Source organism: Nuphar pumila, chromosome 3, assembly GCF_984573655.1.
Source record: "Nuphar pumila chromosome 3, dmNupPumi1.hap1.1, whole genome shotgun sequence".
NCBI classification, from domain to species: Eukaryota; Viridiplantae; Streptophyta; class Magnoliopsida; order Nymphaeales; family Nymphaeaceae; genus Nuphar; species Nuphar pumila.
The window spans coordinates 46,728,164-46,742,545 of NC_143251.1; the positions used below are offsets into that span (position 1 = coordinate 46,728,164).

Genomic DNA, 14,382 nt, shown 5'->3' on the forward strand with positions numbered 1-14,382 from the left:
AAGGCTATTAGAGTTCTAACACTCGTCATTCTTGCAACTGGAGCAAACATTTCTTCGTAATCAATTTTATATTCTTGTGCATGTCCCTTAGCAACTAACCTAGCTTTATATCTTTCTAATGACCCATCACTTTTAGTTTTTACTTTATAAACCCACCTACAACCAATAGCCTTTTTACTTAAAGGGATAGTTACAATTTTTCAAGTATTGGCCTTGTTGAGTGTTTTTAATTTTAGGTGCATGACATCTATCCAATGGGAGTATTGCTTAGCTTCTTTAAAGTTTGAAGGCGTATGATAGAAATGGGTCATCATTAGACAAGAACTATAATTTGGGGAAAATGAGTCATGTGATACAAATTTTTGAAGAGGTCTAATGCTTCTAGAGGATCATCAAGGTAAGGATTCCTCAACTTGGTCATTCAAAGGAAGATTTTGTGAATATATGTCAAAAGTATTTTGATGCTCATTTCCCTCGCATTGAGTATATACATGAATATCATTAGGATTCTCGCTAGGAGAATCATCTCTTTGATGAGAATGATTATCACAAACAATCTCACTATCACAAATTGTATCATTAGACTTTTTAGAGTCATCTCTAGGAAGTAAGTCAAATAAAAAAGAATAATCAACATCCTCCTTGGGTTTTTTATGTTCAAATCCATTTTGATCTTCAAGAAAAGTCACATTTCTTGAAACATAAAGCTTGTTGTTTTTAACATTATAACATTTATATCCTTTTTGTTTTCACCATAACCAATAAAAGCACATTCAAGAGCCTTTGGTGTGAGTTTGTCTTGTCCTTGAAAAATAACAAAACATTTACAACCAAAGATTCTTAATCTTTTGTAATCTAGAGATATTTTAAACAATTTTTCAAAGGGAGAAACATTTTTTAAATATGAGGATGGCATCCTATTTATAAGATATGTTGAGGAAAGAGCGGCTTCGGCCTAAAAAAATTGTTGAAACATTTTTAGAGATGAGAAGAGTTCTTGTGGTTTCAATAAGATGCCTATGTTTTCTTTCAGTAATGTCATTTTATTGTAGAGTTTTGGGACAATATCTTTGATGAATAATATCATTTTGTTTAAGATAATTTTGAAATTCTTTTAACATGTATTCCCCTCCGGAGTCGGATCTACAGATAGCTATATTATGTTGAAATTGATTTTGAATAAGGATATGAAATTCTTTGAAAGTAGAAAAAACATCAGATTTGTTTTTGATAAAGTAAACCCAAGTATATCTAATAAAATCATTAATAAAGACAACATAATATGAATATTTACCTTTAGACATGATAGATACCGGTTCCCATGCATCCGAATGCACTAACTCAAAAGGTCTTTTCGAAATGAAGTTGTTATGTTGAAAAGGAGGATACATTTTTCTAAGGATACAATCATTGCATGTAAATTCCTTTTAATTACAAAATTTCTCAAAAAAAAGAAGATACATCTTAGAAAGATTAGGATGACCAAGTCTTTTGTGCCAAGTGGCAACATCTTTTGTTTGAATATGATTGCAAAAAGACTTAGATAGTAATAACAAAAAGTTCATATAGTATAGGTCTCTTCTTTCATGACCTTGCCTAATCCGCTTCTCAGACCGAAGATCCTGCACATAGCAATGTAAAGATGAAAAAGAGACACTACAACCAAAATCGAATATTTGAGAAACCGAAAAAAGGTTTAAGTTTTGGAATAATTCTAATTTTTGGAACAAAGAATTTTTTGTTATTGCTTAAAGTGGTTTCAAAGAGTTTTTATTCCCTTAATATCCAAAGATGTACCATCGACTGTAGAAACAAAAGATTTGAAAAAGTTAGTGCTTGGTTCGGATAAAAGCAATGCATTTTGAGTCATATGAAATGAAGCAACCGAATCAAGAATCTAAGAAGACATACCGGGAGTTGATGAAAGCGCGACACCAAAAGTAGGTGTGGAAGAGTTGTTCCTCACAAATTATTGAAATGCTTCAAGTTGTGCAATGAAGTCCTTGATATCTCCATCCCTTTTTTATCTCCATTTGAGTTGCTTGAGTTTTCTCCAATGGAAGCCACTTTTCTCTTAGAACAATCAGGTCTAAGATGCCTAATGAGAGAGAATCCTTAAAAATAATGAGAGAGAATATTATTGAAAATGCTTGAAAAAGCATACAAAGAAGTAGGGGAGAAGTCCCCTATTTATACAAGCTTTTGGGGGTCAAAGGGAGCTCCCAAAAGAGACGTTGGGAGCTCCCCAACGATCACATTTGTGACCATTGGGGAGGGTCCCAACAACTCTTTTGGAAGGCCCCTTTATTACCCCTTAAACAAATAAATAAAAAATAAATGATTACAAAAAAGTCCCTAGTGGACATGCGTATTTACATGTGAACAAAAAAAACTAAATTGCCCCTAGTGGGCATTACAAAAGGAGATACATAAATACTGTATATATATATATATTAACAATTTGAAGTCATGATTTCAAATCACATATTCCACCATGTGACTTGGAATCACATGAGATTCCCTTCAAATGTGATTTCAAGTCACATTCCATTTTTCATTTGCATGAGATTCCAAATCACATGTGATACGAGCCTCACTGAAAATGTAAGTATAGAACAAGCCGAATCAACTGAATGAGTCAAGTTCGGTAGAATGGGTTCAGTCAGTAGTTAGTTAAAGGCAGTTCGGTTCAGCTGGGTTAGAGGAAAGGGTTCAACATGTGCTTAATTCAGAGAGTAGATGGTTTCAGCAGAGATTTAAAGATCGCCGTCAGAAGGACTAGAAGCATGGGCCGCCCAATCTGTTTTGGCACCATTGAAGACAACTTATAAATAATACGCTGTTGTCATTTTGTATTCATTGGGTGATTCAGCAAGTCTGAGTGAGGGAATGTGTAACTTTTGGAATTTAGTCAATAAAGTTTCTGTTTGGGCTCCAGCTATGGAGTAGGCCTCGCCTAGAGGAATCGGCTTGCTTAGCTAATCCATAAGCTAAGCAAGATCTCACTAGGATCGACTAGATCCAATCATCATTAGCATTGCTAAGTCGTCCAGCGTTAACACGTCAATTGCGATCCAGAATTGACAGCATGATCGAGCTCTACAGACCTGAGTGCTTGTGTGCCTAGATCGGAGTGAGGCAGTTGAAGATCCGGGAGGACAAACCAAGCAGGTTTGTATCAAATGGTATCAGAGCACATGCTGCCGATATTCACTTTGATAGAAGAGTTCAGGCTGGAACAAATCCAGACTGCAGCTGATGAACGCATGGAGGAACACATCTTGCAGATATCTGTGTTAGAGGAGAAGATCGGCAAGATAGACAGCCGGATTACAGGTATGGAGACTCAATTCCATACTATGGTGAGCGATCTGCAATCGGCTTTGGAAGAATGGCAAAAAAGGAAGTCCAGCTACAAAAGTGATTCACACTGCAGCCGTTCCAGTGCTTCAGCCGCGTTCGGAGGAGAAGCAGAAAGAGCGGTTGGATGAGCAAATTGCAAATCCATCTGCTGAAGGCCAGATCGTCGACGGTGAGCCTTCGGCTAATCTTGCGCACGTTCAGCCAAGAAAAGCTCCGGATATACAAATCCAGCACGCCTCAGATGCACATCATGCACCGAAAGCATTCCCAGGAAATGAGGCATTTAATGTGCCTTACGTCTGCCGAAAGCACCTATTGCAGAACGCACGTGGCATTCCCCGTGCACGCTGTGCGCAAGACGAATGTGGCATCCGCGATGTGCTCGGCACGCGTGACGCCCGCAACGACTTCATTGTGCGCTGCATGCAAGACATCCGCAGCATGCACGATGTGTGCAACGCGTGAGACGCCCGTGGCGTTCTCGTAGCATGCAACATGCGAGACGCGCGCGGTGCTCTTGACGCGCACAATGCACGAGACGTGCGCGGCGCTCTCAACGTGCGGAAGATGCACGGCGTTCTCGACACGCGCGAGGCGCGAGGTGCACGCGGTGTTGTTGATGCGCGCTATGGGCAAGATGGCTACGGTCCTCTCAACGCGCGCGACGAACGCTACCGTTCTAACGCGTGCAACAATTTTAGCTCGCGCAACACGCATGGTAGGCATTGCGTCTTCTGTGATTTTTTTGCACCTGATGATCACGTGGTGCAAGACAAGCCTTTCCTCTATGAAGGCCACAGTAAGTGCACCCTGCACGACAAAGAGGTTCCCCATCTCATGCATGAGGTGTGTGTCACCATCGCTGAAAATTTTTGTTATCAAAAGAAAGGATCATCAGCTAGCATTAAAGGGAGTTTCAAAACCAATTGGCTCATTATCATACATTGGCAACAATTCTTGATAATGCCAGGGTGTGATAGCAAACAAAACTGTGTTTGATCCGGGTGGAGGGGCCAGGATTGAGGTGTGGCTATTAGTAGAGTAGACGTATTAGAATAGAGGAAATAAGCTCATGGTGTTAGTGGAAGGAACCTGGGTATGCACGTGGTTAATGAAGGAGACGCGACAACAATTTTGGTAATGGAAAATATGAGTTGAAAAACAGGTATACCCATGTTGTCCTAGAGGACTAGGACAGTCTCAAGAGGGAGGGATTGATACGAGCCTCACTGAAAATGTAAGTATAGAACAAGCTGAATCAACTGAATGAGTCAAGTTCGGTAGAATGGGTTCAGTCAGTAGTCAGTTAAAGGCAGTTCGGTTCAGCTGGGTTAGAGGAAAGGGTTCAACATGTGCTTAATTCAGAGAGTAGATGGTTTCAGCAGAGATTTAAAGATCGTCCTCAGAAGGACTTGAAGCATGGGCCGCCCAATCTGTTTTGGTACCATTGAAGACAGCTTATAAATAATACGCTGTCGTCATTTTGTATTCATTGGGTGATTCAGCAAGTCTGAGTGAGGGAATGTGTAACTTTTGGAATTTAGTCAATAAAGTTTCTGTTTGGGCTCCAGCTATGGAGTAGGCCTCGCCTAGAGGAATCGGCTTGCTTAGCTAATCCATAAGCTAAGCAAGATCTCACTAGGATCGACTAGATCCAATCATCATTAGCATTGCTCAGTCGTCCAGCGTTAACACGTCAATTGCGGTCCAGAATTGACAGCATGATTGAGTTCTACAGGCCTGAGTGCTTGTGTGCCTAGATCGGAGTGAGCCAGTTGAAGATCCGGGAGGACGAACCAAGCAGGTTCGTATCACATGTTTGGTTAGTTGTGCAAATAAGATTCATTTTCTCATTTGTATGAGATTCGAAATCACATTTGAATGCAACCAAACATACACGAAATGTAATTTTCTCATGAGAAACTAACAGTTGTTTATGCCATTTCAAACTTTTGTCACTATGAAACTAAGTTGCATCAGTACCTAAATGAAGGGGGGGCAAAGAAGGATAAACAATAAATCAGTCAATATTCTAAGTGCTGCTACTTGGGATGCACCTTGAAGCCTGAAACATCCAAACTTGGAAAAATACCAATAGCCCTAGTAAGTCTTCAATAAATCCTAAGAGCGCCCTGATACAGCTAGAAATTTTGAAGAGATGCATCATTTTATAAAATCAGGAAAACCTAATCCTCGAATTTCCTTTTGCTATTAATTAGTCAGAGAACAGCAACATTTCCAAAAGCAGATTCATAATTGACCATTCTTTAAAAGTTCATAGCAACCAACTTCAAAATCTATGGTTAAAGCAGAATCAACCTCGATGCAAACTCAGAATCTGCCTTAGAGTCGACCCTTCAGAGTAACCTTGTACCTCTACTGTCAGCACAGGTTTTCGATAAACACATGAATGAAATCATCATGGCAGAAACCAGAAAATTCACTTTCATAACTAGACCGACCATCTCTTCAACTTGAATATTTGCTTAGGTTTTTTCGATGAGATTCTTTTGAAAACCAATCTACTGCAGTCTATAACCTACTATGAAAAGGCCCACGCTACCAAGGTAACTATAGTAGTGCAGGAATAAAATGCAACATAATTGTGTCTTTCTTGAAAATACATTACCTATCTCACCTTGCTTTGTAGATTTATAGGCACTGTCATCGAAACCAAATTCTAAATCATATTTTTTTCTACAGGGTGTTTATAGCTAAACTGTTGGAAAATCTCTTGTTCCTCACATAATTTGATTTGATATCTTATTTGTCCTGTAATTCAGTTCCTAAATTCTATTAGATTTACTGTTAACAGTACTAGAAGCTGGATAATGCAGCTGCTTTGGACTAGATGGAACTGAATAAAAAATTTGTTAACTCTCTCAAGCCAATTCCTCAAAGCTCCAGTGGAATCCATGCTAATGAAATAACAGTTGACACAATGACTTGTCATAGGAGATTACTGTGTGAGAGGTTGCATAATGAGTTGGGTTGAAAATTGTCATCGGAACCACTTCAAGTCAGGGTCCTCATTGACTTTATTTCGGCCTGTAAGCACCAAAGATATACTTCATCAATCACATTAAACTGGTTAGAGACATTAATCACTTAATCTTTGCTCATCACAACTAAATCTAGTTTCATCAATCACAAACATGTTTCTCTAGTAGCAAGATGAAATCCTGGTGTGCGGCCCGTTGTTCTTGCCTAAGTTCCAATAACGGAATTCACGTAAGATAAGAAGTCATAGTTGCTATCTGCAGTCCACTTGCTCTTGTTGCTCCGCTCCTACAACCAGGCAACACTCTCTAACTAGGCTCGTGTAGACTCTTGAGATGTGCTACCCTAGACACCCGAGGGGACGCACAATCAAAGTGATCAAAGTTCACATGGTCCACTCCCAAGGCACCAGAACTAAGAGTTAATCCATTTCATAAGGATCTTTTCCCCTTGTCTACTGTAGACCTAGAAAGCAGAAAAGAGAACATTTCTCAATATTTGACGAGTTTTAGTGAAAGGTTTTTCCATCTCTAAAACTTGTATTTGAACTTTGAAGTATTATACTGTGTTCAGTCGTATTTAAGCTATTTAAACCTTAACAATGTCTGGATTTGATTTGGGTCCAAATGTGATATGTGGATTTAAGCTAATACATAAGACCAGTCAGCATAGCTATATAGCCATGATATTGCCTTCAATTTGAGCTTACACGTAAGTCAGCAATCATGGACAAAAATGAAAAAGAAAATGAATGTTTCTTCCAGACCAAGAAAAAAAGGCCATGTTTCAATACAATCATGGATGCACCGAATCAGCCTTGTGAGCAGGCAACGATGCACGTGAAAAATGGACACTTACGTATAGAAAAGCCCTTGCACACATGGTCACTCAACAACCATAGTTACCTTAAAATTTGAAGAATTCCAAAGAAGCAATCCAAACAGAAATACCCTCCCCCGGACCCTAGAGAACAATCTAGAGAGACTAAACCTACAAACAGTTGATCTCTCGAGCTGTCTTGGAGCAAGGAATTCCTCGCCCAGATTTGTCCCAAGAAGTGAGATATGTGACATTTAACTGCAGTTGTTACCATTCTGCTGCAATTAGCAACATCATGCAATAGCTCACACAGATTCTTTTCTTGTCTGCGAATTTCTTGATCGTGAGCGACTGAGGATGCCCTGACTATATTTCACAAAAAGAAAATCCCAAATTCAATTTTTGATGGAGAAACCATCAATGACGTGTCATCCACTATCACTACCTCCCCAAGTCACATATCCAAGATTCAACATATGCATCCAATTAAGGCCTCCCCAAAACCCTAGCTTTCTAAATCTTATTCATGGCCGTACATTCTCCTAAAAACAATCCCATTAAGCCAAACTAAACATCAACCAAAGTCCTTTCTTCCAAAACTCGAACCGATTCCAATCCAAGCATTCGACTAGACCTCATAAACGAACAAAACCCACAAAAAAAGGGAAAAAAAACATAATGTGCTAAGACGAAAAAAGATGGCTATCGCGTACCCCATCGAAATGGACGCACTCTTCCCAAACAGAATAAGATCCTAAACCAACAACCATCCAAACCGCACCGCAAAATCGTCCGTTCTCAGTCTCGGAGCGATAAACTCCCTACTAATCATTCCTGATTTGCTGCAAATCAAGAATTATTCAAGACGACAACAAACCACAGAAAAAGAAAAGATAACGCAAAGAATCCTAATCTTTAAACAGTAGCAAAACGAAAATCATCCCGTTTCCAATGAAATAGTAACAGTAATAATAATAATAAACAGAATGCAATCGAAATCCATATCCAAAAAAAAAAAATCAAGGACGAACTCGATCGACGGAGATTACCAGAAGACGCCGATCCCCCAAAGCTCTCTCTCTCTCTCTCCGCCGGGCGAAGACTGACTCCTTTTTGACTCACCTTCAACGATGATGAGCAAAAACCCTCACCCTCTGAAGAGTCTCTCCCTCTCCACGATTATAATCCCTTCATTCGTGCTTTCCGTTTTACCGTTTTCTATTTTGACCTTCAATTGTTATCTTTTTTGTTATTTCTAATCAAGACTGGTTTCCTTACCTGATCTTAGTTTTACTAGTTTGATTATTCGAGGGATAAATTATGATTTACCACTCGAATTCAGTTTGATTAGTAAATTCACACCCCCATCCTCCCTCTCCCTCAGAAAAAAAAAATCACAACCCCGTCCTTATCAGTGGGAATCTATCTTTCCCAGCGCGTTAAGTTATAGCCAATTCAGCTTTGCCCCTTTCTTTAACCATAAAAAAAAGGTCGCCCCTCTTTTCCCTTTTAGGTTAGGTTTCTTTCTCCAAGTCATAAGTTTTTTTTACTTACTACCACTACCACCTCTCCCTGAATCTCTATATATCCTGAAATGAAATAGTGAGATAAACTTGGATATTGAAATTAGTCTTCCCTGCTTATCTTGGTTTTAGATCATGACTGGGTGGGTGTGCCGCAACTCATGGGGCACCCCTAGAATGCGGACTAGACAAGCCTAAGGAGAAACTGAGCAGCCAAAAACTGTTATAATGATTTGTGTATTCAACTCAAAACTTTAGAATTTTTTTCCAAAAAAACTTGACACAAGGGCACAGAATTTTTTTCTAAACTTTTTAATCACTAAAAACTATTTTTAATATTTAACATTAAAATAACTAAAATTATAATGTAATAAAATATTATTTTAAAATATTAAAATAATATTATACAAGCCAGTATCCGAGTGGATACGTGTTACTAGAGACACGCTGTTAGAATGTGACAAGGAATCATAAGTGCAAACTTTATCTACATTGCTTATCTGCTAAGGCCACACCTTATATAGAACACGTTGTTTCGACCATAAGGAATAGCCAAGCTTCAGCTTATGCAGGGGGTAACAACGCCCATGGGATTTGAACTTAGACTGCCAGTCAAACAGTCTAGGCCCCCATCCCACTACGCCAAACCCCTTGGGTCTATTGTTTCGAAACAATACGAGGCATTGGCACTTGTATATGAGAATTTAAAACTTGTCAACTACATTTTTACTCATAATGATATCTACTAACTAAAAAATTAAGCATGAATCTTTAATCAGTCATTGTTATATTATGATTCTTTATGTCGCGATATTTTCAAACAGCTCAATGAAAACATTATTTTGTAGTAGTTGACAGTGTCACTTGTATATAGAAATGTTGATAGAAATGAGTTTGAGACTCGGTGATAATGTAATAGAAGCTCAGGCGAACTGCACCACTCCTTGTTTTGAAGACTGCCATTAGTGTTACTTCCTACTGCTGTAAACCAACATGATTCCTGATTGTGATCCCAAAACGCTGACGGGCCCATCGACAATCATGCTCCTTGATGATCTAGGTAAGCGGCTTCATAAGAGGTTGGTGGTGGTGGTGGGTAAGAAAATCTACCTAAGGATCCTGCACTTTGAACCTTTCATCAAATTTAGATCTGTCCCATTCTTGGTTAGAGGATTGTGATTTTTCTTGTGTCTCTGTTTGTTTTCCCCACTCTGGTAGGATCTGTCCGCTCGTTGTTGATGTCTTGGGATATGGAGTTCACCGTGTTTAGGGATCCTGCACTTCGGACCCCTCATCAAATTTTGTTGATTAGGATCTGTCCCATTCTTAGCTAGAGGATTGTGATTTTTCTCGAAGCAGGTTATATGTTCCCCCCCCCCCCCCCGAACAGGGCAGTTAGCTACATCTCATGATTGGGGGTCCCAAAGAGCACCACGTATGTAAGCATGTGTGTCTCGTATCCCCATGTTTGTCAGCATTAATTAGCGTTGGAGTTTGATGCGATTGCAAAGACTTAAGTACCCTCTCCTCCATTGGTGCAAAAAAAATGACGGTTCTTGAAAAGGAGTGGTTGTAAAGACTTAAGTGCCCCGAAGATGATTATTTAAGACCCAGTCTCTGCATTGCAGGATTATCCGAGAAAGAAATCTCCCCTGGAGGAGCCCATGAACATCAACCCTCTTACTCTCTCTCTCTCCCTTCTATTTCTGCTTCTGTGCACATCCATTAGAAGATCATACATTGCTCCATCAAGCACCGACTGACCTGCACATTTACTGTTGTGGAGCCTGATTCAGAGTTTTTACCCTTACATGAGGAGGGTCTGGGGGCTCCTCTCAGTGTGGGTAGCATCATTCAACTTGAAGAGTTATGGAGTCTGATTCATAGCTTTTACCCTTACAGAAAGGGGGTCTGAGGGCTCCTCTCAGCGTGTTCATGGCCTTTTGCCCTTACAAGAGGGGGGTCCGAGGGCTCATCAACCCTCTCTCGCTCTCTCTCCCTTATATTTCTGCTTCTGTGCACATCCATCACAAGATCCTATATTGCTCCATCAAGCACCGACTGACCTGCACATTGACTGTTGTGGGTCCTTACTGATGAGCTGCCTCTAAATTTATTCGACTCTGGGTCCTTACTGCACTTGAAGTTGAGTCGTTGTATTTTTTGTTATTCGGTGGGTGGTGAGGCCCTCCTCTACTCTCTCAAGACTCTTAACTTGGGCAATCTTTCTTTTGATGATTGTGGTTGTAATGTATCGTTGAAGTTAAAATAGGGAATGAAATGATAATAGAAATCGCTGAAAATTTACAGAAATAAATGCCCTCCTTCTAGAAAACTGAATCGTCGGTTCATCTTCCTCGGACGGACATAAATGCCCTCCTTCTAGAAAACTGAATCGTCGGTTCATGAAAATGACAAAACTGCCCTCCATCGATATCGCGAAAAAAATGTTCCGCAGAGTTTGCGTATGTAGCAAGCGTTATGTTGTATGATACAAATAGTTCAAAAAAATCCTTTCTCGCTCTAAGCACTCTACCGGAGATTCTTTGCTTTCATCTCGAGTTGCCGGAGCATCCTTTTCTTTTTACTAGAGCATTTGTTTCCGTCTTACGCGCAGTCGCAGCATCGTTGCCACCTTCTGTTGCGTATTAGTTGTTACTGTTGCTTACTCTACAGTTGGAATATCCAAATTCCCATCGTTTCGGTGAGTTTCGTGTAAGTTTTCTTTCTTCAATCTGAAGATTGGTTCTTATACAAAGATTTGTATTATGAACCCAAATATTCCGACGATTTCTAATGATGATGATCGTGTATTGTGTTGTGCAGGTTAGCAATGTCTGCGCCTTATCAGATTAGAGATACCCCGTCGTTCTATGGGTTGTCTATTAGATAAGTGATCCGCCAGTCCCATCTATCTAAAGTTTTTGAAAGATACCAAAATATACTTAAGATTGAGAACGATGAAGACAGGGAAAAAGCCTTGAAATCGTATTATGCGGAGGATTATCCATCAGATATCGAGGCTGCGGACCAAAGGAAGAACTCTGAAGAACGAAAGATGCAGAACAAGGATGACGAAGAGAAGGCAAAGGCCAGAAATATTGATGAGAATATAAATAGAAGGCGGAGGATTAACGCACAGCAGATGAAAAAGAGGAAGAAGAAGGCGGAGGAGTGGGAAAGGGATGTTAGCGGGATACTACCTTAAGATGTTCTTCACTTCGAACGGAGATTAGAAAGAGGCCATCCTTTAAGGTGGCCATCATTAATCCTGGCATTGGAGGCCATTATGCTCTGAGAGAGAGTCTAAGATGTACCCGTATTGCATTCGCCGGTCTTCCAGACCTCCCGGGACTCCGGCAATGATCGTCCACCGGAGGGATTCGAGCAGCTGTTATTCTGAGGCCTGTCATTTGTGGAGCTGTACCTCAAGGGTTTTAACTTTTACCAACTGCGGGGTTGTCCGGCCAGCGGGGTGGTTGTGAGGATGCTGAGTTGACGGCACTGGATCAAACTCCACTGTCACACGGGTGTGTCCACCTCTTTCAGAGGTGGGCCATTGGTCGTGGGTCCCACTCGGGTTTTTCCTCGCTTTGGTGAGGGCTCTTCGTCATAAAAAAATATTTACCAACCATGAGCCAATTAATGTACCGGTAGCGGTTGAGGGGTTTTTACTTTTTTTTCTTGGTTTAACAAAAACAAAAAAATATAAAATACATTTTTTAATTTTATATGAAAAAACAAATGAATTCAAATCAACAAAAAAAAAATTCTAAAAAAAAAATGAGACCTTTCTGTTTAGGACCTACTTTTTCCTTATATTCCATGTCAGGTACCATCTTTTCTGAAATTCCTGATATGGTCCCCAACGTTTCCTAACAACTGTCAAACAGGGACCTGTGGTTAACCTGCCTCACGAACCAGTGAAAACGTGTTAAAGTTTAGCACGATTCCTGTTTTGCCCTTAATACTAGAAATATTTTGATAACCCTTTTAAAATAGAGAAATACCTAACTATCCCTATCATGAGACGTACCTCCCTTCCATTTTAGGGAACTTATGCATTTCCCCAAATGGATAAGAGTTCAGATCCAGGTCGGAAATGAATCTGACCCATATATTTGGTTTTGGGTAGGGATGTAAGCAGGTTGGACTCATGTCAGATCTAGGTATTACCGAATCCGACTTAATTGGATCTAGCAAAACTGGATCAGGAATCAAAGTTGGATGAATATCAGACAAAATGAATCGGAATCCAAATTGTCTAAAATCATATATTTCATGTTCATAGATTCGGATTTTTCTTGAATTTAGACTCTGTTTGGGATGTGAAACTTGATATTCAATTCATGTCTGTTTACTAATCGAATCCCATAGGATCTAAAACCAGATCTTACACACTTTAAGTTTTAATATTTTCACGATATATATAGCTTATGGACTCATGTCAGATCTAGGTTAGAATTAGAAAACAAACAAAAGATATCATGAAGGTAACCAGCTTTTTGGTCCTCTATCAACCATGGTGGAGATAAAGGTAGGGCAACAAAGCTTTCATGAGTGCTTCATTGTATGCTATCAAGCACATGCAGAGCTACATACCGGACAGGGTAATCGAATGCTCTCTCTCTCTCTCTCTCTCTCTCTCTCTATATATATATATATATATATATATATATATATATATATATATATATATATATATATATGTGTGTGTGTGTGTGTGTGTGTGTGTGTGTGTGTGCAAACTAGCCTCTTTCAACCACTGATCAAAGTAGAAATCTGGAAGCTGGTGAGTGGGTCCGTAGTAGAGGGATGGAGTTGGAGCATGGACCCTACAAAAGGGAAAGGAGACCATGGGAAACAGGAGGGAGATAGTGGGGATTTTGAACAGGAAAGGAACGTGAATAGAGATGTCAACAGGTCAGGTTTACCCGGACAAAACCCTACAGGTTCGGGTATGGTTACAAATAAGAAGACCCAATTAAGATCCAGGTCTGATTAATACATGGAACCAGGTATTGTTGGCAAAATTTTATACCAGACCCAGGCCTGACCCGAGTTCCAATTAAGACCCACAATTTTTCAATGTAAAAATGATAAAAGATATTATTTTAGCAGGTATGGTCCGGGTCTGGTTCATATAGTTATTATCGGGTCCGGGTATGATTTCTCTTATAGTAGACCTGATTATACTCGGGTCTGGACAAGATATCATACCCAAAATTTTAATCCAAAGTCTGATTCTACTTGGATCCGAACCAAACCCAACCCGGTGAACCCCTCAACGTGAAAGTTGGTGAAAATGGCAATAGGAAAGAGGTGGGCTTGCGTTGGGACCAAGAAAAGGGCTGGGATAGAAAACGAGATGGGTTGGGTATAAGAGAAGAAATAGGGATGTAGAAAGAAAAGGGATGAGGGTATTTTAGGAATTTTGTAATATTTAACTCAGGTTAACTGGGTTGGCTAGTGGTAGGTTACAGCAGGTCTTCATTTGACAATTGGCATGAAAAAAATGGGACTATATCAGGAATTTCATAAAAGGTGGTGTTTGACATGGAATATCAGATAAATGGTGATCCTTGTGAGGAAATTAAAAAAAATGGTTGCTTCGTATCAATACGTGCCCACCCTACGAGCCAACGTTTACTTCCACTGTTCCACATGATGTGTTACA

The 14,382-nt window shown here is 39.8% G+C and overlaps 1 protein-coding gene across 3 annotated transcripts in view; it reads right to left on the minus strand.

The window, feature by feature from the left end:
- The window catches only part of LOC149842792 (ras-related protein RABA5a-like), a 34,988-nt gene extending 26,421 nt beyond the window's left edge, over positions 1 to 8,567 (minus strand). The window contains exon 1 of one of the 3 annotated variants that reach the window (XM_090001580.1): positions 8,232 to 8,567. The gene's annotated coding sequence lies outside the window, so the exon portion shown is untranslated. Of the gene's footprint in view, positions 1 to 1,911; positions 2,076 to 7,895; positions 8,022 to 8,231 lie in introns of those variants that run through there. The other 2 variants (XM_090001581.1, XM_090001582.1) reach the window with 2 other exon arrangements.
- Between the last annotated feature and the right edge of the window lie 5,815 nt (positions 8,568 to 14,382).